Below are 26,208 nucleotides of genomic sequence, written 5' to 3' on the forward strand. Positions count from 1 at the left end.
ACCGTTTTGAGTTTTGTGTGCCCGATGGAGATGTGGGGGGGCTGGTAGTCATGGTGGGGAGCTGGCTGATGGAGGACCTCAGTTTTCTTCAGGTTGACTTCCAGGCCAAACATTTTGGCAGTTTCCGCAAAGCAGGACGTCAAGCGCTGAAGAGCTGGCTCTGAATGGGCAACTAAAGTGGCATTATCTGCAAAGAGTAGTTCACGGACAAGTTTCTCTTGTGTCTTGGTGTGAGCTTGCAGGCGCCTCAGATTGAAGAGACTGCACGAAAACCAACAAGGTCGGGTCAGATACAGCAATGAGCTCTCTGAACCCTTCTCCATTAACAATGGCGTGAAGCAAGGCTGTGTTCTCGCACCAACCCTCTTTTCAATCTTCTTCAGCATGATGCTGAACCAAGCCATGAAAGACCCCAACAATGAAGACGCTGTTTACATCCGGTACCGCACATTCAGGTGTAGTTCTATATTTAACCACAGCACATTTTATGCTTAATGTTTCAGTGTTGGCTTCTCTCTACCTTTGCACAACCAACGTGCATTTAAAAGCAGGAAGGACTCCCTAACCCTGCACCACCTTCCCCCTTCCTCAACGCTGTTAAAATTGGTCAATAACTATTTACAGTTTAATCATTGGTGTATAGTTGTTCAAAGCTTCAAGAGTGTATAGAGAATACTGAAGAAAGATTTAAGTTCAATGCTTTCTAATGGAGGACAAGAAATTAATGCGCCACAAAGCTGCTGCTGTTCCATTGATTGGTGCCTAAGCAATCCTGTAATCTCTTATTAATCATATGCTTGATGACTAATACTGATTAAGCAATGCCTCTATAAATTCTCCTCATTATTTCAAATATTAAGCTTTGGAGTTTCTTTTAAAAGCTTTCTACTTATGTTTTATCTTTTAATACACACCATCTTCATAAAGTTAGAGTGCAGATATGTGTCTTTATCCAAGTTACACTCACCCCATTTGCCAGCAAGAGATTTCTTTAAGCAGTTCTTGTACCTCTTCTTTGGTGCACCTCTGTCTCGGTGGCCAGTGGAAAGCCCGTCATAGAACACGATCTTTAGACATTTGTTAACTCACCTCTCATTGTTCGTCACTCCAATGAGAAAAGCCCCAACGTTTGTAGATTCTCCAATATTTGGAAAAAAGACTAACTATATTCTTCATAATCTACCGTAATCTCTAGGTTACCCTCGGTCTCCTCTGCTCCAGCAAGAACAAACACATCCTATCTAATCTCCCTTTGTAATCAAACTTCTCTATGCCAGGTAACATCCTGGTGAATTTCTTCTCTACACTTCTTAATGCTTCCACATTCTTCCTTTATAAATTTTATATTTTTCATAAATGTAGACATATAGCATGGTAACAGGGCCTCCCAGGAGTTCATGCTGCCCAATTACACCCAATTGACCTACAATCCTTGCAAGTTTTGAAAGCTGGGAGGAACCAGAGCATGCAAAGGAAACCCACACAGACTCGGGAGGAACGTACAAACTCCTTACAGACAGTGCCAGATTGAAACCCAGTGTTGCACTAACCATTATTCTAATTGTGCCACCCCTACTGTGGTAACATAACTCTTTTTCTAGTACAGTGTTTTATAATGTTTCCATAAAGTACTCTGGCACATTTTAGCAAGAGTTGTTTGAAAACAAATTATTGGACTATTTAAATGGTCTTAGAAGCCTCAGTAATCCACAGGCCTGAAAGCAGAAATCTTGAGCTCGCATGGGTCGTAATCAGCATCCAACAAAGGCAGACAAACATTGATTTCCTGCGGCTGGTGCTAGAGTGGACATTCTAACAGCAATCATTGTGAGTGGATCCATAAATGAGCAAATCAAGCTGGCCTCCCCTTCTGCTTTGGAAACAATGGGATCCAAACTTAGCAAATACCTGGGTTCCTTCATACTCCATAATCATTCAATACAAGCTTTCTGAAAGGATCCATTGTGTATTGTTATCTGCCTTGTTCTGCAAAAGAAAATTAAGAAAAAATACTGCAGATGCTGGAAGTCTTGAAATTAAAGCAGTAAATACTGGAAACATGTAGTCAGTCCAGCAACAATGGTGGAAAGAGAAAGAGTTATGTGAAATTATATGCATATCACCTTCAGACAAACCGGCATCTGCTCAGATGTCAGATTCAGATTTGCTCTAGGTGAGTATTCCAAACCCTTACTAATGAGTGACCCGAAGTAAAGTCAGTATCTGAGTTAGTTCCTACACTTATTTAACTGTGAGACAGTGTACTCCTTTCTCCCCAGCCCTGATGTATGATGAGCTGGTCAAACTCGCTATGGCCAGCCTATCAAGCTCTACCTTACTTGAAAAATCTTGGGCCTCGTTCATCACTTGTTCCTGTTTGCTCAGGTTAGATTCACCTGAACTGATTGCCACAACCTGAGATACCAAACCACACATCCCATTTCAAAAGGTGCACATAATCTTCAAACCATCACTGATTGGTGTTGATCGCCCATTATGTTCACCCAGTGGAATGCATTAACAAAGAGAAGAGTAGATGTACAGTCACTTGCAGCATTTAAGATGTCTACAGAAGCTGCAAGCCAAGTGCTGGAATATGGATTATAGATGGGTGCCTACTGGTCAGCAAGGATATGATGGGATGAATGGCCTGTTCCCATGTTGCACGAGTACACTCATGCTAATGAGTCAACAACACAAGGCTACAGTGCTTTCTATATTACTAGCAATAGCTGTCAGTTAGACACTAATTGCAATCCCCAAGCCCACTTTCATTGTCTAACCAAATCAGCTCCTGTAGCGGCAGCTACTCTGCTACTGAATGACCTCACAACCAAACGGGTTAAGTTCAGTGAGCAAAAACTTGTTTATTCAGGTCTGCCTGGCTGGTCTTATACTCCCAGCCCGGACCTGGCTGAGAACTGCGCCGGGGGCTCTGACATCGCCGAGGCGTCACATGGGCCACAGAGCGCAGGCTTCTGAGCCTGGTGCTGAGGTCAGGGAGAAACCCCCGATGGCGTCATTTTGGCCAGCTGCCCCGCCATGTGCGTGACATGCGGGGCCGGATCACCTGCCTAATGGCATGCCGCCACACAGCCCCCCCAGAACCGGCACCAATGTCCTTTTTTGCCAGACAGCCTTGCTTCTTGGGTTGAGCCGCGACCACTGGCTCGTTGGGGTAAAGATGTGCTGGCTTTAATCTGTCCACTGTAAACAGTTCCCTTTTACCACCGATGTCCAGTGTGAAGGTGGATCCTGAATGCTGGATGACTCTGTACTGCCCTGAAGGGGTGCTGAGGAAGGGCCTCACCTGATTAAAAACATACTCTGCGGAATACAGCTTGCCGGGGATGTAAAAGGCCCATGTTCTGTGTCTGGGCAGTGGTGGGGGTGTGAAGGAGTCCAACTGGACTCGGAGGCAGGGAAGTAAACCATGTGGTAACTGTTGCAGGTTGTGAGGTGCATTGATAAACTCACCGGGCGGGGCTAACGATGCATCGTAGACCAGCTCAGCCGATGACACCTGCAGGTCTTCTTTGGGTGTCGAGCGAATGCCCAGGAGTACCCAAGACAGCTCATCCACCCAGTCGGGGCCGGTAAGGCGGGCCATAAGTGCCGACTTAAGTTGGCGATGCAATTGCTCAACCAGTCCATTGGCCTGTGGGTGATAGGCCCTTGTGTGATGCAGCTCAATTCCCAGTCTGTTGGCGAGCTCTGCCCAGAGCGCGGAGGTGAACTCACTGGTGAGGTGGGTCGGGATGTCAAACCAGGCAACCCAACCAGTCAAAAGTGCTCAGGAGCAGGAGTCCGTGGAGGCATGTGACATCAGGATCGCCTCGGGCCAACGAGTGATGCAGTCTACCACCGTGAAAAGTTAACAGTTACCTCCGGAAATGGGTAAGGGGCCGACAATGTCCACATCTATGTGGCTGAACTGATCTCGGACATGTTCAAAATCTTTCATGGGCGCTCTGGTGTGCCTGTTTATCTTGGAAAGCTGGCAATAAGTGTAGGTTGTGGCTCAGTCCATAATCTGCTTTTGAAGCCCGTGCCAGATGAAGCGTTCTGCCACCATATGAACCAGGACCTGATGGAAGGGTAGGAAAAGTCGTGGATATGACCTCTGCTGGGGAACCACTGGTCTCGGGGTGCTCATGAAGACATCGCACATGACAGTATCATCACTGAGAGGAGTTGGGAGGTCCTGGTACCGCAGGCAGTCCTGAAGTCCTGTGACTCCTCGTCGGACTTCTAATCCTGGGCAAGCTTGTTGTAGTCTAGGCCGGGTGTGAGCAAGCAAATGGCCAGTCAGGAGACCGTGTCGGCGACCACATTATCTTTCCTCGCCTTGTGCCAAATGTCGGTGATGAACTCTGACTCAAAGGACAGGTGACTCTGTTGGCAGGCTGACCAGGGATCTCTAGACATAGCAGTGCCTGAGTGAGGGGTTTGTGGTCGGTAAAAATTGTGAAAGGTCTCCCCTCCAAGAAATAGTTAAAAGAAATAGCAAGGTATATGCCCAACAGTTCACGGTCGAAAGCATAATGCGCTCTGGCGGACAAAGAAGTCGGCTAAAAAATGCCAGGGGTTTCCACTGTCTGTTATCCTGCTGCTCCAGGATGGTACTGACGGTGGTGACAGAGGCATCGACGGAGAGCACCATATGAAGATCGGTGCATGGGTGGACGAGCAGGGTAGCCTTCTTGAGGGCAACTTTCATGGCTTTGAATGCCCTGTTGGCCCCTGGAGTCCAGGCGAGTGTCTTGTTCTTGGTCGGGATGAGGGCGAAGAGCAGCTGCATGATGCGTGCAGCGCATGGAATGAATCAGTAATAGAAGTTGACCATACCCGCGAACTCTTGTAGCACCTTGAGGTTGTCTGGGTGTGAAAACTCTCTAATTTCAGCGACCTTCGTAGCAGCTGGTGTAGCTCCTTCGGCCATGATTTTATGGCCCAGGAACTGCATGGACTCTTTCCTGAACTGGCATTTGGCCAGGTTGATCATTAGGCCGAATTCAGCCAGTTGGAAGAAGAGGATGTGCAAATGTTGTGTTGTGCCCGTTCTCTGCTGGTGACAAGAATGTCATCCAGATAAATCAACACAAAATTCAAATTCCTGCCCACCATATCCATGAGGTGCTGGAAGGTCTGGGCGGTGTTCTTGAGACAGAAAGGCATGCGTAGAAATTTGAACAAGCCGAAGGGGGTGATGATGGTCGTTTTGGGGATGTCCTCAGGGTGCATTGGGATTTGATGATACCTGAGCACCAGGTCAACCTTGGAGAACACCCTCGTGCCATGCAGGTTGGCCTTAAAGTCCTGAATGTGAGGGATGGGGTAATGGTTAGGTACTGTCGCGTCGTTAAGCCATCAATAATCTCCACAGGGGCAGCAGCCACCAGAGGCTTTCTGGACCAGGTGGAGCCCAAGGCCCAAGGACTGTCAGAGCGTTGAATGATCCCCAGTTCCTGCCGATGAGAGAATTCCTCTTTCGCTATCTGGAGCTTGACCGGCGGGAGCCAGCGTGCCTTGGCATGGACCGGTGGGCCTTGGGTGAGGATATAATGAAACACCATGTGGCGTGGTGAGGCGGTGGAGAACTGCGATTTGAGGAGGGGCAGGAGCTCATCCAGGATGTGCTGAAACTCATCCTTGGGTGTGCTGACCATGGCCATCTGCAGCTGTTCTGTGCGGGAGATGGTGAGGCAAACGGATTGGAAGGTACGGGCATTGACAAGTCACCTACCTCAGGGGTCAACCAGGAATCTGTGGGCGAGGAGGAAATCGACACCCAGAATGGAGGTTGGGAGGGACGAAATGGTGAACCTCCACGATAACTTCCGCTGGTTGATCTGGAAGTGGACAGTCTTGTTACCATATATTCAGATCTCCATCGAATTGGCTGCACGGAGTGGAGGTCCTCGAGGCTGGATCTGGGACTCATTGGCTGTGGCCGGGATGATGCTGATCTAGACCCTGGTGTCGACGAGGAAGCGTCAGCCGCCTATTGCACCCCACAGGTAGAGAAGGCTGTGTTCTTAGCCAGTCGCCACAGCCATTAACAGCGCCAGGCCTGCTCGTTTCCCTGGAACAAACAGGGCTGACCACACTTCCGAGCCTTGGCTCCCCAGCGCTGGTGGAAGAAGCAGAGGCCTGAAGTGAGGCCCAGCAGGCTCCGAGTGTTCCTCCACAGCACTAGAGGAAGGCTTGGCGTGGTCATGGCCGGGATTCACAACTTGTTGGACTGCTGAGCCCTCCGGGAATCATTTCAGCCATAGCTCCTGAGCCTTTTGAGCAACCTTCCTAGGGTCATCAAAGCTCTCCTGTGACAGTAACAGCCGGATGTCTTCGGTCAAGGAAGATGCGCTCAAAGAGTGGGCATTTAGTGTGATCACCCATGAGCTCAAGCATCTCATCCATCAACGCGATTGGAATTCTGTCTCCCAAGGCGTCGAGGTGCAGCATCCGAGCGGCACGCTGGAACCTGGAGGCCGAGGGAGCTGGTGAACACCTGCTTGATGGTCCCATACTTATCTTCTTTGGGTGGGTGTTGAATGAGGTGCAGCACTTGTTTGGCGGTGGCCTGGTGCAGGCTGGTGACCACATGATAAAACTTGGTCGTATCTGATGAAATCTGGCAGAGGTGAAACTGAGCCTCTGCATGGCTGAACCAGGCCTCTGGCTCCTGAACCCAGAAGTCAGGAAGCTTGATGGCTAGAGTGTTGATCGAAGAGTCGTTCATATCGGGTTCAAAGGTGTTTGAACCTGTCGGGGTCACCAATGAAGTGGCGGCTACTCTGTTAACTGAATGATCTCAAAGCCAGACGGGTTGAGTTCAGTGAGCAAAAACTCGTTTATTGAGATACGTCAAAATAGCTGGTCTTATACTCCTAGCCCGGACCTAGCTGAGAACCGTGCCGGGGGCCCTGACATTGTCGGGACATCACGTGGGCCGTAGAGCACGGGCTTCTGAGCCTGGTGCCGAGGACAGGGAGAAACCCCCGATGGTGCCATTTTGGCCGGCTGCCCTGCCACGTGTGTGACATGCGGGGTTGGTTCGCCTGCCTAATGGTGTGCCGCCACACTGCGTTAATTTCTCTGGAAGGATGAACAGACATTTTGTATGTCTCATATATTGATAGGGTTGAACTGAATATTACTTAGCGTGGTGAAATTTTACAGCCTGAATATTGGTTAAATGAGAAAGTATGTGGAAAGATCAGTAACTTAATGGGGAAAACTCAAAGAAAATTTATCCTGTTTAAAAAAGTGTTTGTAGATTCCAGGATTGATGAATATTATGAAACAATGATCTCTTTACAGTTCTACACCAGTCAGATCTCTAACTTTAATTACTAACATTCCATTAGAAGATGTAGCTATCCTTTCAGTCAACAAATATCCGATAAAACTCACATGGTCAAAATAGCAGAAGCAAAAACAAAAGAAATCTCAAATTTCAGTTATGACAAGCCATCCAACAGACAACTTTTTAGAATCTGATTGAAAAAGTCAAGCTGAGGTAGCTACTATTATGCAGGGTCAAAAATTCGACTTCATTGGATTTAATGCAGGGAAAAAAGTACCATGAACACATTTTGCACTCAGACTATCTTTTTTCCTGAAATAATAAGGGAAAATGTCAGCCGGAGGTCAAAGTGAAGTAGGTTGGTTCTAAGCCAAATGGAGTTGGAGAAATAGAATGGGAGGGTAGCTAAGTTTTAGGACAAGTAGTAGGGCTCTGGACTATAGACACAAAAACAAGAGCTGGGGATCTTAAACCCACTTAAATACATAATAGAAATAAAGCTGTTACCTTTTTCTTTTAGCAATAGCCTCAATAATCCCAAGCAGAAAACTTTTGGATTGTTTTAAAAGTCCATCTGTTTTTTTTGATCTTTGAGAAAACAATATTTGATGTCATTTCTCAGTTTTATCTGTATGTGACTCCCATCCCGATATGGTTGACCTTTAACTGACTTCTCAATTTGGGATGGAGCAATAAATGATGGCATTGCCAGTGACATCCACATCTGTGAGTGATTTTTAAGAATATAATAATTTAGGGCCATGAAGGAAAATTATAAATGTGGATTTGACAGGGAGAAGTCCTTACAGATTACCAAGGGCAGGAGTGATAGGTGAACTCAATCAAATGTGGGATAAAGGGTCAATTTTACAAAGTATGGAAGATGAGAGGGAGAACAGTAGAGCATAAGAATAGACAAGTCTGGGGGCAATAAAGTCATGCATAAAGGTTGTAGAACAAATAGGTTGGGGCATGGAAAGAGACATAAACTCCATGGAGACGGAATCAGTAGTCCTTGTGATAAAAAGCATAGTGGGAGATAAATAGGCCAAAAGATCTACAGAGGTTGTGAATGCAATCATTATTAATTTTTTAGATTTTAGACATACAGCACAGTAACAAGCTCTTTTGGCCCACGAGCACGTGCCTCCCAATTACACCTAATTGACCCACAACCTTGGTATGTTTTGAAGGGTGGGAGGAAACTGGAGCCCCCGGATGAAATCCACGTAGACATGGGGAGACTGAACAAACTCCTTAAAGGCAGCGAGGGATTCGAACCTCGGTCCCAATCGCTGGTGCTGTAACAGTGTTGCACTAACTGCTGCACCAACCGTTCTTCCCTAATTATAATCATAATTAAACTACAGGAACAATACCTGATGTCTTTCACCTTCCCAGTATTTAACAGAAGGACATTTCAGCTCATGCAGAATTGGAAATCAAATTAATTAGTCTGACAAACATGTACCAGATGATTTCCTGGAGGAGATAGAAAGACAGAGTCAGATTTTGTCTATGAGATACAAAAGACGATTCCATATCCATAATGATTAAGGCTAACATATGGATGAATGATTTTGAGGCTGATGACAATGGTTCTGAAAGGAAGGCAATATGATACTTAAGAGCAAACTGATTTTTACCTCAGCGTGTAGGCAAATGGAAAGCAAAGTTGAATGACTGGCAGCTCAGAGCAGGAGGGTTAAGGGAGAAGACTGACTGATGAGCTTGGCGTGTCCAAGTGGAATGATCAGGGGGAAAATGGAGAAAGAAGCAAATTTGTAGGGAGTGTAGAAAGGAGCTTGGGAAAGGATATTGCTTTTTGAACAAAAGCAGGAGAGAATGATGAGTTCAGTTGGACTGATTTAAAAGAACATCCACAAGTTCCTCAAACCTGCTATTGTGAGAGAAATAAGTTGAAGGATCTGGACACCTGTGCAAAAAAAAAATCCAAGCATTCCTTTCGTCTTCCATTGTCATGTGAGATGAGTGAATTGTTTGGGCAGAGACTTGATGTGGAGTGGATGAGAATAGCCTCCTGAGTTTGCATGGCAGTCGTGGCTGGAACTTATGAAAGTCATTGCCCTGAAGTCATGATAATTTTCCACCACTGGGAAAATCTGCTCAACTATCCTACGCAAAGTCAAATGTATTTTTAAATATACAGATTAGAATAGAAGACACAATGTATTTTTATATGACTCAAAACAAGTTTAGCAAGTTTTATTGCAATAAAATTTTTAATGCAATGAGCAGGATTCCTCCAAACAAAAAGGCATTAATATCACTGACATTATACCAACTCATACAAGAAACCATGTGCTTATTCAGGAACGTGATACTGATTTAATTTCACTAGCTCCGTGTCATCATTACCTGCGCTCTAACTAACCTAAGCCTTTTTGCATCATCCACTACCCAAAAACAACAACAACTTTCTCCACAAGTCTCACCTTTCCTCCCTCCTATGTCCCATCCACATCCAATTAACAGGTTTTCTGTCAGTCTCCACTCCTCCCCATTGCCCATTCTTCCCTTCTCCCCAGCCTTCTAATTCAGGTGCATGCCTGCTTTTTACAAGAAGGGCTGAGGACTGAAATGTCAGTTATATATCTTTTCCTCTGGTGAATTACTGCAAGACCTGCCGAGATCCTCCAGCATTTCTGTGATTTTACTACAATCACAGGATCTGCAGATTTTTTTTTTGGTGGTTCACTCCCCCACCAGCCTGCTCTGACTGGATTCAGGACCACCACTGACATTTCCACCCATCTTGCACAGCCCTGGCTCAAGGAGAATGCCTGGCAGCATTAAAACAACAAGAACACCCTTCTCTCTATACCCCATGACTTTCTTCAAATTTAAATGCTCATTTATCTTCATCTTGAATACATTTAATGACACCCACCTCCATGGCTCAACCCTTGAAAAGAAAAGTTCCTCATCTCCACCTGTAAGGTGTTATCAATAGATTGTTTCCCCAGATTTTGACATGGGACCAGATCCTCAGATTACCAGGGAGTTTATGAATCTCATTGGTCACATACTTCTCCCAACATGCCCTGTGATGAATTCTATTGAGAGCTGGCTGTCTCTCCGAAGACCAGCTGGTCCTGTTCAGTCCAGAGTTTTTTTCAATCCGAGTGGCCAGCTAAGCCCCTGAATATTACTGTCACATGACCAATGCTTTTTTTAAAAATGTTTATTTAATATATCACTGTGAATTACTACTATATCCAAACATTCATCATGAAAAAATACAGTGACATTTTTTCCCCTTTTGTCCCCACCCCCTAACATAAAGCAAAAGTAAAAGAAAGAAGAAAATTAAGCAAAATAAACAATAAAAGAATACAAAAGAAAAATTAAAAATAAGTTGTGATGTCATAAATTCCATATTTAAATATTTTCGTATTTGTTGTTCATCATTTTAAGAGGTGGAGGTCTGAAATCAATGGTTTCTAGTATACTCTATGTATGGTTTCCAAATTTGTTCATATAAAGTATATTTGTCTTTTAGATTGTAGGTCATTTTTTTCTAATGGAATTACACTTGTTCATTTCTATGTACCATTTTTAAAGTTTCCTCCATTTTCCAAGTTGTCATTATGCATTTTTTTGCTGCTACCAGTGAAATCATAATAAATATTTTTTTGGTCCATTTCTGGTGTCACGTATAATCTATGTAGCCAATTATATTGTGTCATACAAAATTGAGCATTTATTGTATTACTCATGGTTCCTGTGCATAGTTCTGCCCATGTTTCATTCTTTATTTGTATTTTTAGATCTTTTTCCCAGCCTTGTTTAGGTTTGTACATTGTTTCATCATTTTCCTTGTATTGCAATTTTCTGTACATATTTGTAATATTTTTTTTTACTCTCACTGTGTCTGTAATTAAGTATTCATAGCAGCTACTCTCAGATAATCTTAAGCTTGTTCCCAATTTTTCTTTTAAATAAATTTTTAACTAATAGTATTAAAATATTACTATGTGATATTACCTATTTGTCTTTTAACTGTTCAGATGTTAATAAATTATTTCCCAAAAAGCAATCTTTTATTCTTTTAATTCCTTTTCTCTCCCATTCTTTAAAATATAAATTGTCTATTGTAAAAGGAATTAATGGGTTTTGCATTAGTAGTATTTTTGGTATTTGATCATTTATCATCTTTCACTCCAGATGTATTTTCTTCCATGTTTTTAGTATATGATGTAATATTGGAAAATTGTTGTGTTGTATCAGTTTTTCATCCCATTGCTTTAAGAGAATGCTGGGAGAGGCTGGCTGTCAGGAGGGCTGGGAGCAGCTTGAAATCTGTCCAAAGGTAATAGCTGGAGGTCGCTTACGATTATGAATCTCACTGCAGGCCGCCTTTGTCAGAGGATTGTGGTAATGGACTTTTCCATGATCTGCCCATTTTGTCATCCTGCAGTGAATGTGAAAAGACCAGGAGTAGGCCACTCAGCCCCTCAAGCCTGCTCCCCCATTCAATATGAATATGGCCAATCTGTCTCAGCCCTGAACTGCACTCCACTGCCAGTTCATTTTGTTCTTAATTCCCCATTCCTTTAAACATATATCTACTTCCTTTTCATGTAAATTCTGTGATCTGAAATGCGAAGCCCTCAGTGGAAGAGAATTCAGAGGTTCACCACCCCGTGCACATACATTTTAAAGTGACTTCTCCCTTATCTTAGAAATGTGTCTCCTTCATTCAGTGCTACATCCAGGTCTCACTGCTGATATTATCCTGGGCACCACGTATTCAGATGGAATCCGAGGATTGTTATTGGTAGTAATGAGTTGCATTATTGTACAACTGGTCCTGGGTGTTCCTCCTACCTTTCCCTGAGATCAGGGTGCACTGACTTCATTTATATAAGGAGTTGATGGCAGTGCCTGCCTTTTTATACAAGGATGAGGGGTGGCATGGTTAGCACATCGTTGTTACAGTGCCAGCGAACCGTGGTTCGAATCCTGATGCTGGCTGTAAGGAGTTTGTACATTCTCCCCATGTCTGTGTGGGCTTCCTCTAGGTGCTCCAGTTTCCTTCCAATCTTAAAAATATACAGGGGTTGTAGATCAATGTGTAATTGGGTGGCACGGGCTTGTGGGCTGGAAAAGGCCTGTTACTGTGCTGTATGTTTAAACGTAGGCATGCAGCAGATGACTCTCTGAAATGAGGAGAGGCAGTTTGGACAATAGTCAAAATAATTTAGACTTGCAACTTCCAAAAGAAAAAATCTGCAAAGCCTCCAGCTATGGGAGCAACTGCTGGCTTAGCTTCACAGGGCATGTCTTTTTGAAGGAGGAGCTGACTTTGATTGCAGCTGTAAATCCAGGCAACTTTTTCAATTGAAGACTTGAGTCACATCCTCATCCCATCATGAGCAATAAACACACTGGCCACAAGCAGCAATGGCCTTGTACACCATGCCGTAACCAGTGAATTTGCCCCTTATCTGTCAACTATCTGATGTACAGAGATCTCGCAGCCTCAACCTAAGTCTTCCCAATGCAGATCCATGCACGGGTCAAAAGATGCTGCGTACAAATCCCATTTGACAGCTAAGCAATGTCTGAGTGGTGAACAGAATGGTGGTTACAAAATAAGTGACAAAACATAAAGAAAATTGTTATGGCCACAATGTTGCATCTCACCTGCAAGGAGACAGCAGCAAATCTTCAAAACTAATGGGAAACTATTCAATCCAACCAACTTCATTACAGAACCAAGGATACTCAAACCTACACAGTGGAATTGCTGCATGATGCTAGAGACAAACTCAGAGATGAGAGTTTCATCCCAACCTTGTTGCTTTCACTGAAGCAAATAGGAAGTCTGAAGTTGGCAAGGCTACTGCCCACCATCAGGTCCACCTTGCACAGGAGCTCTATCAAGAGCGTCTTGGCTGGCTGATCACATCGTGGTACAGTTGCTGCAGAGAAAATGGATTAGAGGTCAATTCACAGGTCTATGAGAGTGGCAGAGTGGATCACTGGAGTCTCCCACCCCCACAATGGCATCACTTACCAGGATTGTTGTTTGAAGAGAGCATGCAAAATCATTGAGGGTCCTTTCCACCCAGCATGTAGCATCTTTCAGCTGTTCTCATTGGGAAAGAGATACAAGGTATATCAGAGCCAGCCCCACCAAGCTAAAAAAAAATAGCTTTTCCCCCAAAGAGCTGGACAACAAGAGGAACTGCTCAAACTAACCATCTGAGACGCTCATATTTATGAAACAGCATTTATTTATTTGTATATATGAATACATGTCCTACATACTGTAATGCGCGTTGAAAGAACCAAAGACTTGTTGACCCAAACCAAGACTTTTATTAACTAAAAGACTGGAGCATATCACAAGTGGGTCAACCAGTCCTGAATGACCTGGTCTGGCAAGGAACAATCCTTTAAGACCTGCCAGTAGGTGTGGCTGCACTCTCAGCCAATCACAGTCATCCTACACTACCATCTGTACATATACACATTGGTGATAGAATCTGTACTATCACACATACATATTGTTTGTCAGTATGTGTGTTAATTCTGGTTGTGTGTCAGCATGTTTTCACAGAGGACCAAAGAATGGTGTTTTGTCAGGTTGTACTTGTACAATTGGATGATAATAGACTTGATTTAAAAATGGGTCCTGACCTTAATATCCTCTACTGATAGGCTGAACCACCCTACCTCCATCAATAATGGCTCAACTAATGAAAGAGTGAACTACTTGTTATAAATCAGTAGCTACATTTTAGGAAAGGCAGTGCTCAATAAAGACATTTCACCACCACCTTCATTGCACTGGCACAACCTTCTGTCAATTGAGGAAAAGGTTATTTAAAGGGTAAGGCTGACCTCACACAAAATACCTGGTGTACTGATCAGCAGTGATCCCTACCTTCATACATGCTTCTCAGAATGGGGCAACGTTCATAAATATCATGGAAAATATCAATGGAAAAATATCTCCAATGCTGTCTCCCTAAATTTACTAGAAGGATAAGGAAACTACCATCAGTCCTATGATATCCCTGAACTGAAATTCTAGTTGTGCTGAGACATCTACATTACCACATCATTTGCATGATGGCACAATAACTTCTGAAGCAGGGAAGTTACTCTCAGGTCTATCACAGAAAGATTTTGCCAGGTGAAAAGAGGAAAAGGTTCAAGAATACCTGTATGTACAGATCAGCTTGATGAAGAAACATCCCCATCAGAAACTCTGAAATTGAATGCTCAAAGAGCAAAAGGCCATTCAACAGGGAACAGACAGAAGCGCCCTGCATTAATGGTAGAAGGAGCAGATCATTTCAACCACCTCACCTGTCCAGTCTGTGAAAAAGTCTGAAGTTCTCACATCAACTACATTATCTTTCATTATAAGTATTAAAAAGCAAAAGTACAAAACATCCAGAATAATGTAACATTTAAAATGTAACATTTAAAATAAAATTTTATTCTTATATATGCACAGTATACATGCTGAATTTGGTTTATTTATCCTCTCATTATATTAAGTATTTAATAGTAAGTTTCTATGCTAGAAGTGAATTAGTACACTCCACATATTAAGGTTGAAGCTTGCAAAAGTGAACTGAGAATGTCAAACTAGAAGGCACATCAATGCTTGTGGTCCGGTATAGAACATGTGGGGTGACAGTGGGTGATGGTCACAGTGAAGAGTGATGGACGTGGGCTGAAAAGGAAATCACTCAGGCTGTTGTACAGGATGTAATAATGATCTAAATGGAAGATAGAGGGTAGAACAGATACATAATGTGAACCTTACGTGAAAACAGGAATAAGAGAACATGGTATCTCAGGAGGTAAAGGAATATCAATTAAAAAACAAGACATAGGAACCAAGATTTATGACCATGCTCTCCTTGTTCTGTCTTGATATTTTACTTGTGATTGTATATTCCAAGAAGACAGTAGAATACAGTCTTCATTTGTTTTGTATTGGATAAATTCCATCTAGTATTCAATTTTATTCGAATGTGATTACTCATTTTGGATGCAGAATACATTTTTGTTTGATTATTTAGGTATCTGACACATGTCATAACCCATTGCTATATATAAGAATTGCCAATTGAATCAGCTAAGAGATCCACACCCATTTATGTGGTTTCTATTTGTCAGAGCTGAGTTGAGTAAGTTTTGTTCTCATTGAGCCCATCCTTCTTACCTGCAGCTTAATAGAGGATCAGTCAGGCTGAGGTGAGAACTCGCATGTATGCCGCTGAGTAATGCTGGACTTAACCAGCTAAATTAAAGCTACTCCCCCTTTTAACCAGGTAGACCATCTATGAAGATTGGCATACAAGATGATATTGAATCAAGTGGAAAGAATTTTGCCCTTTTCTCACAGGCCGGCACTACTGGATTATATTACTGAGGCATGCAAACTGACGTGTTGCAGGGCTTTTGCAAAGATTTATTTGCATCTTCATATTTGCTTCTCACCACATTGGAAATAATAATGTTTCTGAAACAAAAATCTATGCAAAGAAATTACACGATCCATATAAACAAATTTTTAGAAATAGTGAAACAAGTTGGCAAAGTGGTGAAATAAACATTGCGACAACTAAACTTCATAAATAAATTTGTGCAATGTTAACAAATCACTAGGTTGGCCTTAGATGAGCCAAATGTTGTATACTTAAGGAAAGATGTAGTGCCTTTGAGTAGAGCTTTTTGGGATGTTGCAATGGAGAAGAAATTTTAGTTGAGCAGAAGTTAGGCAATTTTGGAATGTACTCCTTGGAACAGGGCTGCAAGGTTTCCAAATAGAGACTTATAAAATGATGAGGTGGTGAAGGTAAAAATCTATTCCTTCTGTTGACTGAGTTAATCTCCAAAGCTCACACATTTAAAGTCATTGGGCAAAAGATCGAGAGAATACTTTTCACTGAAAGAGTTTTTGAGATGTGAAACATTTTATTCCCAATAGTGATGGAAGCTGCTTCCAAAAATTATATTAAAAAAAAACTTGGACAATTACTTAAGATCAAGGAACTACAGGATTAGTGCCAAGGTGAGGTGAAGTATAATTGATCTTTGAAAGGAGAGCATAGCTAAAAAGAAAACTGCTGTTTCTACAATTCATCATGACATCTGCTGGAGGATCCTTTTTAATATTTAATATTTAGTCACTTGGAAAATTTATTGCTTTCCCAAACTAACTTCAAAAACTGGAACTTCTCACAACAGGCGGGTAAGGCAGAACAAATTATTCTTGTAAGAAGTCAGTTGCTGGGCACATCATTTAATTACATTATAAAAGCTCAAAGAACGCTCTGACGTTCCAAATGCCGAAAGTACACTTTAAATGTTAAGGAACATACTGTGTTAATTTTGAAGGGACTTTTATTTTCAACATGAAAATAATCTAAGGATATTACATCTGTTCATTCAAAATGAATTTACGGTAATGTTATTTTAGATAAAGACAGAAAATCCAAATGATTCTGTACCTGAACATAGTTATGAGGTTTGGCTAAGGTGACCAGATGAATAAGTTTAAATACAATTTTCCTGGGAACCAAACATTTATAAAATAATCTTGAAAAAATTAGGAAGTACTAATATTTTGAAATGTACAGAGTAATAGCTTGTCTCTGAATAAAGAGAGGCTCTATATAGTTGTGAGAAGTAATGAGGACTATAAACTAAAGTCAGAGATTAGTGAGGTTAGTGGCAATATTTTTGTAAGTGTTATGCGATCCAAATACAGTATATCCAGAGTAAAACAGGTTGGCGTCAATTACCAAGTGAAATCATGGCAAATGCAAAACCAGATTAGTTATTTAACATGCAGTTTGGGTTTGTGAATCCGATATTTTTCTGATGTTGAGCGCACAATAAATAATCTACTTACTTATGTAACTTACATTTCCACAGACACCATCATCTCTTTTCACAATTTAAATGAACACTCTGTAGATAAGAAACCAGATTGGACAGCTTAAGAACTGACTACAGATTGGCAGACATTCCAAGGCGTTCAGCATTTTGTTGCTGAGGTAATCATGAAATGGGTGCATCAGTGGAAGCACCGGAAGCAACACACCTTGGTTGGAGATATTGTCCTGTTTGTGGCTGGCTACTCGGAATGGGCTGGCAGACCAGGGAAGGAGGCAAATTTGAAAGGCACGATTTGCATAGTGGTTAGCGCAATGCTATAACAGGACCAATGACTGGAGTTCGAATCTAGTGCTATCTGTAAGGAATTGGCATGTTCTCACTGTGTCTATGTGGGTTTCCTCCAGGTGCTTTGGTTTTTTCCCCACTGTTAAAAACGTACCAAGTTGTAGGTCAATTGGATATAATTGGGCAGCTTGCTGTATGTATGTATGTATGTCATGACCATCAGTGAATAATCTACTCTGAGCATCTTTGGACAATGTAATCACCAAGGAACTTTACGGTTTCTAAAGCTTTCATCACTGGGATACATGACCTTCTGCTATAAAACATTCAGCCTCACTGCCTTGTCTACTCTCCCTGAGGGGTATCTTTGTCATATCTACAGAAATTTTTCTAGCCATTTTCAGACCCGCCAAAGATCTTACTCACAAATTGCTGGAGAAGAAAATGGATTATCCGAAGCTGCATCTGAACCATAAAGAACTGCAGGGCTGCTATGCTCTGGTGATTACAGAAACATGGCTTCAGGATTCCAACAGGATTCCATTCCAGACTCAGTAATCCAGCTAGATGCCCTTATCTCCTTCAGAGACACTGCTGCTTCTGGCAAGACTCAAGGGGGCAGTTCATTTGCATCATTGAGAACTGGTGCACCAATGTCTCTGTTGTACCAATGTCTCCGTTGTAAAGACCTTCTGCTCAGCAGAGATAGAGTACCCGCTGATGAAATTCAGACCCTTCTACTACTTCGGGAATTCTCAGCCACACTGATTGCTGCAGTTTATGTTTTGCCTTTGGCTAATGAGGCTGAGGCCATGAAGAAGCTTTTCAGTGCCATCTGTGAAGCCCAGACATCTTACCATGATAGTGCCGTGATTGTAACTGGCAAATTCAATGATGCCAACCTGAAAATAGTCTTGCCACTATTTCAACAGCATGTCAACATTGTCACCAGAGGGGAGAACACCTTGGACCAGGTGTACACCAACATCCCTGGTGTGTACAAAGCTGCTCCTCACCCCCGCCTTGGATACTCAGATCATACATTTGTCCTTCCAATTCTGGCATACAGACCACTAGCAAAATGAACTAAGCTATTTTACAAGGAGATTAGGACATGGCCATGGATGGTGGGTGGGGGCACAATAGTGCTACAGGACTGCTTTTAGACTGGAGCTGTTTTAGGGATGTGACCACCTACAATGGTCATGTAAACATTGATTAATACACATCTCAGTGATTGGCTACATCAGCAAATGCATTGAGAATGTCACCGAGATTAAATGCTTCACAACCAGAGCCGATCTGAAAACATGATCGGATGCAAAAGTCCGGGCACTTCTTAGAGCTTATGATGCTGCCTTCTGGACAGAAGACAAGATGGACTATGACAGATCATAAGACAACCTTGCAAGTTAAAGACAATGACACCTCCCTTCCAGACAGACTGCACATCTCTGCATGGTTCAATGAGAAGAACCGGGTGCCGCTGAAGAAAGCACTGTCTCTGGAAGAATGAACACACATCATACCTGGTTGGATATTGGAGAACTGTGCAGATCAACTGACAGAGGTCCTTATGGACATCTTCAACATACCACTGCAGCAGACCCTCATCCTCCTGGGTTTCAAGACAGCCACCATTATCCCAGTACCAAGGAAGTTGACAGTAACAGGCCTCCATGACGACCGCCCATGGGATTGACATCCACCATTAAGAGCTTGGTGATAAAATGCATTAAAACACACCTCTCATAAACACTGGACCCATTTCAATTCATCTATGGACAAAACTGTTTCACTGATGATTCTATAGTCTTGTCCCTCCACTCCATCCTGATGCACCTGGAGAACAAGGCCTCAAGCTGTTGTCCATCAACTTCACCTCAGCATTAAATATGATCATTCCCGAGAAGCTGGTGGAAAATCTGTCCTCAATGGGGCTCAATTCCCCTCTCTGTAATTGGATTCTGGACTTCCCAATGGGAAGACCACAGCTATTCTGGATCAGCAGAAGAAAATCAAGCACACTCACGCTGAGCAATGATGAACCTCATGGCTGTGTTCTCAGCCCTCTCCGGTTCACACAACTGACCAACAAATAGAATCATCAGGTTTGCAGATGACACAATAGAAATTAGCCTTATCAGCAACAATGATGAGTCACACTACATAACAACCTGAGTATCAACATTGAGAAGACAAAGGAAGATGACCATGGATCAGGACCAACCACCCTCCACTACACATGAATAGTAGAGAGCACCAAGTTCCTCAGAGTCCACTTAACAAGTGACATTTCTGGACACATAATACCTCATCACTTGTCAGAAAGGCAAGAGTGACTGCACTTCCTGAGAAGACTGATGTGGGCAAGTCCACCAGCCACAATCCTGTCAACTTTCTACAGGAACTCCACTGAGAATGTCCTGGCTGGCTGCATCATAGTGGGGTACGGATGTTGCAGAGAAATGGATCAGAGGTCAATCCACAGGACCATAAAAGAGGAGGAGAGGATCATTGGTGTCTCCCTCCCACCCCCCCCCACCCCCTCCCCATTGATATGATTAACCAAGATCATGGTCAGTATCTTTCAGCTATTCCCTTTGGAAAGAAATACAGGAGTATTAGAGCCAGAAACAACAGGCTGAGAAATTGTTTCTTCTCATAGGCAGTGAGACCTCTGAGTGACTGGAAGAATTACACATACTAGCCCTCCAAGAATCTATTATTTTTTTTAAACAAGATTTATTTAATTGAATGTATATACTGCATATGTAGCACTTGCCTATATGAGTGTTATGTCTGGTGTACGTTTGGAGGTTTTTGCACCAGGGATCAGAAAACCCCATTGTATAGAGTTGTACTTGTGTAATCGGATGATAATAAATTTGGACATGGATCATTTCAAGCAGCTCTCTGCAACATCTCCCAACTTGCTGTTCAACGCTACCTGAGAGCAGTTATCCAGAGGCATGGAAATAATTTTATCTACTTCGACTTCACTAAAGAACAGGTTATGCAACGTTATTAAATATATTCTGCAACAATGGTTCTTCTTCAAATATTCTGAACAAGGATGCTGCAGTTTAGCCTTGTTGAAAATTCCACTATCCAACTTGACAAGAGAAAGTCATTTCCAACTTCAGTGAACTGAAACAAAGTAGTTTCCGAATGTTCTTGATATTATGAGCTATTCCTTCAGATATTAGAAACTGCAGTATGTTTCACTGAACTAACTCTTTTTTAAGTCAGCCAAAAGATTTTGATGTAGCTTTTGTTAATCTTCTTTAATAACACTCTTCTATTTTAATATTCCTGCCTGATTTATTGATTTGCTCTACTTATCATGAATTGTATCAATTCATAAATATGAACAAGTAGAATCAGCTTCCAATTTCAATTGGTTAGCTGTTACAAGTCAGGTTCAAAACCACTAAGACTTTACTATGTTGTCAGATCAAATTCACCCACACATGACACATGAACACATATATAGTTAATAGCTATTTTAAGGACACAGGATGTGTCCTTAAAATTCCAATTATATAAATCATCATTTAATCTATTTTAATGATATTAATCAGAGAATATTTGTTTTGTTAAAAGTACCAAAGTATTGTTGGACAGCATACCAGGCCCACACCTCATTATTTGTACTGAATTCAACATATTGTTAGAAAATTCTCAAAACTCTCAACCATCAGATCACAATCAATTCATTTCAGAATTATGAAGGCAAACTAGGAATTCTAGCAGCTGTGTGGGTTTGAAGGAGATTGCACAAATCCAACAGGAGTCAGAGGTCAGGAATATAAAGGTCTAAAGCCACCGTGATATATCCCAGGATCAGTAGCTGTAGTCATATCCTGTCCAGAGTGGGTATTTACTGAGATTCTGTAGGTTATTTTAAGCTGGATGTTAACTTCAAAGGCTATTTAAAGTAATAGTGGGGAAACTTAAAAGCATTTAAAACCTTGGCCACCACCACTGAGCTCCATTGTAGTGATTGTAACTGTGGGTTGATATTCATTGAAGAGCTCTTTCTAGAACTCAAGCAGTCAAACATGGTGCAATTTAAAGAAAAATTGAATTCTGACAAACCTTAACGCACATCATGGATCTGACTGGCAAATCCCTGGTCTATTTATTGGTAAAATGTTTTCATAAGTAAAATGAAAACCTCAGCATTTTAATAATTGTTTATAACTGTTATTAATTAAATGCATTAATAGCCTCTATCAATCAAAATGTTGGATTTGATGTCAAAAAATTAGCAAACTCAATTATATGCAATAAAACAATAATTATATCAAATTAAAACTAACTGTTTCCATATGTTGTTGCCTTTTAAAAGATCATTCAACATTTATGCTTCACAGTAATCAATGCACTTCAAGGAAACATAAACCAGTGCTACATATTAATTAACTCTTTATGGTGTAAACCAAAACAAAGCACCACAAGTTGGTTAGTAGACAGAAGTAGGGTAGTTTAGTTCTTTATTTCAAATCCAATATTTTATTCACATCTTCAACTCATTAGCACTCGATAGGCATTTAATTTCAATACCTGTTCTCCCTGGGCATAGTTACAGGTTGTGTTGGCTATTCAAGGCAAATATTTAACTTTACAAAGCTAGAAGAAAATGTAGATGTCATTGTATAAAATTAGACATAAATCTGAGACATATTCTAATTAATTATCCCTGAATCCCTGTTTGACTCTTTTCAATTAAAAGCTTGAAAAGGGAGTTTAGACACAAGCCAAGATGTGAACATATCAGTCCACACTTAATCAAGAGAAAACAGCTACAGACCATTCAGATTTCAGTATTTCAATGATGAAACTTTGTAGAAGCGGACAAAATCCATCCCAGGGGCCATACCCATCCTATGGGATGCTTTGGCCTGACTTGCCTCACACATGCTTCTCCCCAATCTGCACTTATCTACAAGAAGAGACATGGTCTGTTTAAGGGATCAGGGCCACCTTATGCCTAAAATGATTATGTATTTAATCTGGTTGTTAATAAAATACAATTAAGCTGCAAATCTGAAATAAAAACCAGTAAATGCACAAAAAAAAACAAAGTGGAAAGAGAAGAACTATTCATATCTAAAGAGAAGAATTAAGATTGCAAGTTTCCTCAGTTTTCCCCGCAAGTTTCCTCAGTTCTGATGCAAGGTTGCTGGACTGAAACCACAGTAAAAATGAGCAGTCAGAAGCAAGCGAGCTGGTCCCCGTCACACCTACCTGCGTCTTCTCCTGACAGGAGCTGGTCCCCGTCACACCTACCTGCGTCTTCTCCTGACAGGAGCTGGTCCCCGTCACACCTACCTGCGTCTTCTCCTGACAGGAGCTAGTTTCTGCAGTCACGAGAAGGATCTTTTGTAATATTGCAAGTGAGGAAAGCAGAAAACTTTGTTGACAAACGCACAGCCATGCCTGTCCTCAGCCTTATCCTTTGCCAAATGCAAGCTTAAGGAACAACACATTATATTCCTTCCAAACAGCCTTAAATCCAACAGCATGAACATTGTTTTTTTTTCCTCCAATTTTAAATAATCCCCAATATTTGCTTCCATGGTTTCCATATCTTTCTTACTAACTCCTGTTATTACTTTTCTTTCTAATCTTTATCCCTCATGTGGTCTCTCCACCTTCCGTCCAGTATCTTGTTATCATATAACCCTTCTCCAGCTTCTTTCTCTGTATTTTCTCCTTCCTTGATGTGTATTGCTTCTTTCTACTTTAGTCTCAATAAGGGGTCCTGGCTATTTTTACCCATGAATGTTGGCTGACCTGCTGAGTTCCTCCAGATTGTTTGGTCAAGATTCCATCATCTTCAATTTTTGTGTTTCCCCTTTGCCTTCAAAAGAGCTGGTAAAAGGTTGGCAGCTAGCAAAGCCGTCATAAATTAACTGATGGTATTGAAGGTATCAGAATGTCTGAAACTACTATTAAAAAACATTTAAAATGATCAAACATAAGAAAAAGAAAAATAACATTTGAAAACCAAATTGAAAACTACAGAAAGTAGTGAAATTAGCTGAAAAATATGGAAAAAAAGTATATACTACCTTAGTTCCCTTGGTTGCACATAGACATTCTTTACCACTGAAAAAAAGAGGGGCTGTGTTAGGTGCAACCTGAGATCAGAGTTCTCCAGAAAAGTAAATAATTCCAAAATGTGTACATAATTGTTTTAAATTACATCTTTATGTATATATGTGATTATTTAAGTGTATTGTGTATATTTGTGTACCATTGTCCAGAAAAACAATTTTTTTCCAGATTGCATATATACAGCAATAGAAATTCTTCAAGACAGTCTTATTGTTATTCTTTTTAAAAATATATTTATTAATAACTACTAATAATAGAACACATTAGCTAAATTAACCTGAACTGTGCATGTGTGCACACGCGCACACACGATACCCAAACCATTACAGCTTAAGCATAATTCTGGAAAGTCATTCCAAAGTTCAGTTTAGAAATCACTGGTCAAAATACAAGCTTTTAAATGATGCACAGGAGTAATCACAAAAGCGGTGGGAGAGACTGAGTGATTGGACTGCTGAAAACTCACGAATCCTTGTCAAGTTTCTTGCTGAGAAATATCCTTTCTTGTCACAACTCCCCTTTTCCTTGCATAGGGGAAATGAAACTTGTGACTTCCACGATGCTTCAACAACCTAAGTGCGGGTCAGTAGAAATGACCATTACTTCGGTCATGATCCGATGCAGCAATTCTCCTGCTTCCAAAACCCAGGTACGGGGTCAATCAAAGTGACCTTTCCTTTGGTTACGGTGCAGTTCAATAATTCCCCTGACAGGGAGAATCAGCCGAATTGTCCATTTCACACAGACTCACTCCACCTCGGTGTTCCACGAGCTGGCTGGTGGTCAATAATAAGTGCTGTTTTCCTGCAGTGTTCCACTCACGTGACTCTCTCACCACCTGTGTCCCTGGATAAAGCAACAAATGTTCTTTTTCTTCCTCCAGAGTACAGTCTGTATAAGATGTCTCTCCACAGCTGTAAATGGTTGCAGCTGGTACTCACCCTTAAAGTGATACTCACACTAAATGAAACAGGAATTCGTAATAATAGTCAACCAATAAAAACTTGAACTGGAAGGTTGGAGGGGAATTGCTGGAAATTTAAGCACCTTTGTTGGCCTCCACAGGGAAATCCTAAATGTGATGTCAAGGGTATCTGTAACCACAAATGAATCCCTGTAAAATCAAGGCCACTAGTGTTGTTCCTCTTTCTATTGTTTCTTCCAAGTACTAGTTTTTGAGATATTAGTTTAGTATTAATGTTTTTCATGTTGCTTTGCTGCAAAGGTACAAATAAAAAAAGCCAAAAAAGCCCAGCAGGGCCTCTACTTCCTGCAAAGGCTGAATAAAGTTCATCTCCCACCCTCCATCCTCACTACATTCTACAGAGGATGTATTGAGAGCATCCTGTGCAACTGCATCACCGCAAGACCCTGCAGAGTGAAGTCAGTGGTAAAGATCACTGGGGGCTATATTTCTACCATGAAGGACTTTTACAACACTCGATGCAGGCGAAAAGCAATAAACATTGTGAAGGACTCCACACATCCTTCAAGTAAACTGCTCTCCCTTCAGATAGGAGGTACTGTAGCACTTGGGCCCTTATGTCCAGATTAGACACAGCAGTTTCCCCCAAGCCATCAGACTCCTGAACTTCCAAAACGTTTGGGGATAGGTTACTAACAACTGTTACTGTATAAGTCTTAATATTTTAAAGTGTTTAACTTCTATTCTAACTTATATTTATGTAAATATCCTCTATGGTCCTGGAGAAACAATATTTTGTTTTTACTGTACGAGCATGGTATGAAGATAAATAAATGGTAAAGGGGACAAATTGGATTGAAATTTACGTTGCGGCCAATTCTTTGGCAATTATGTTGATTTCCTGCTTTGAAGCATTTTTGCATGTTTGACTGGACATTGATCAGGTTATCCTTAAATTGATTTCCTTGATCTTTTAAATATCAATTGGAATATTTCATGAGTTATAATGCTTTAATTAAAGCCCAGTAAGCATCACTTTCCCTAACCATATTTTATTTATTGAAGTCAAGCACAATCTTACCCAAGAGGTTAACTGCATGTATTTCAATTGTCATATGTCTGTAAGAGAAACAAGGAGGAAACTGCTCCTGTGCATTCAAGTTGGAAAAATAGGGTCAAGGGAGAGTAACAATTGTACTTTGCATCATTCAAGACAACGTAGCAGGCTGAATAGAAGGTAAATGTTGCAGAGCCACAGAAGAGCATAGGAGCATGATCTTCGATCCACTGAGTCCGCATCAACCATTAATCAACCATTGTTATGATATCAAAAAATGAAATAGTGTGATGTTCTACAATACAGGACATACATGATTAAATTTCCCTTTTATACAGCTGGCATGCCTTAGCCTAGAGAATCATTTGGATGCATTCAATATCTTAAAGTTATGAAAGCTGTATAAATTTTGCTGATGAATCAGTGCATTTTTAATCATCTTTTCTTGAATTGCATTTAATACAACTTGTTTTAATGCTGACTGTAGATATTATCTGCTGACACAGATAACAAATTTATGAGAAGTGAACACTTAATTAGCACTCTTCTTCCACGCTGTGGCCCTTAACAAGTGAACCTCTAAAATGATTTGCATCAATGGGATACAATATT

The 26,208-nt window shown here is 41.5% G+C and overlaps 1 long non-coding RNA gene across 7 annotated transcripts in view; it reads right to left on the bottom strand.

Moving 5' to 3' along the window:
- Positions 1–26,208, bottom strand: part of LOC138743442 (uncharacterized) — a 284,588-nt gene that overhangs the window by 200,465 nt on the left and 57,915 nt on the right. For 6 of the 7 annotated variants that reach the window (XR_011344893.1, XR_011344886.1, XR_011344892.1 and 3 more), the window contains exon 2: positions 23,569–23,605. The exons of the other annotated variant lie outside the window; for it this stretch is intronic. This is a non-coding gene — a long non-coding RNA (uncharacterized lncRNA). The remainder of the gene's footprint in view (positions 1–23,568; positions 23,606–26,208) is intronic. 7 annotated transcript variants of the gene reach the window in all.

The sequence above is a fragment of the Narcine bancroftii genome, chromosome 9 (assembly GCF_036971445.1).
Source record: "Narcine bancroftii isolate sNarBan1 chromosome 9, sNarBan1.hap1, whole genome shotgun sequence".
Taxonomy (NCBI): Eukaryota; Metazoa; Chordata; class Chondrichthyes; order Torpediniformes; family Narcinidae; genus Narcine; species Narcine bancroftii.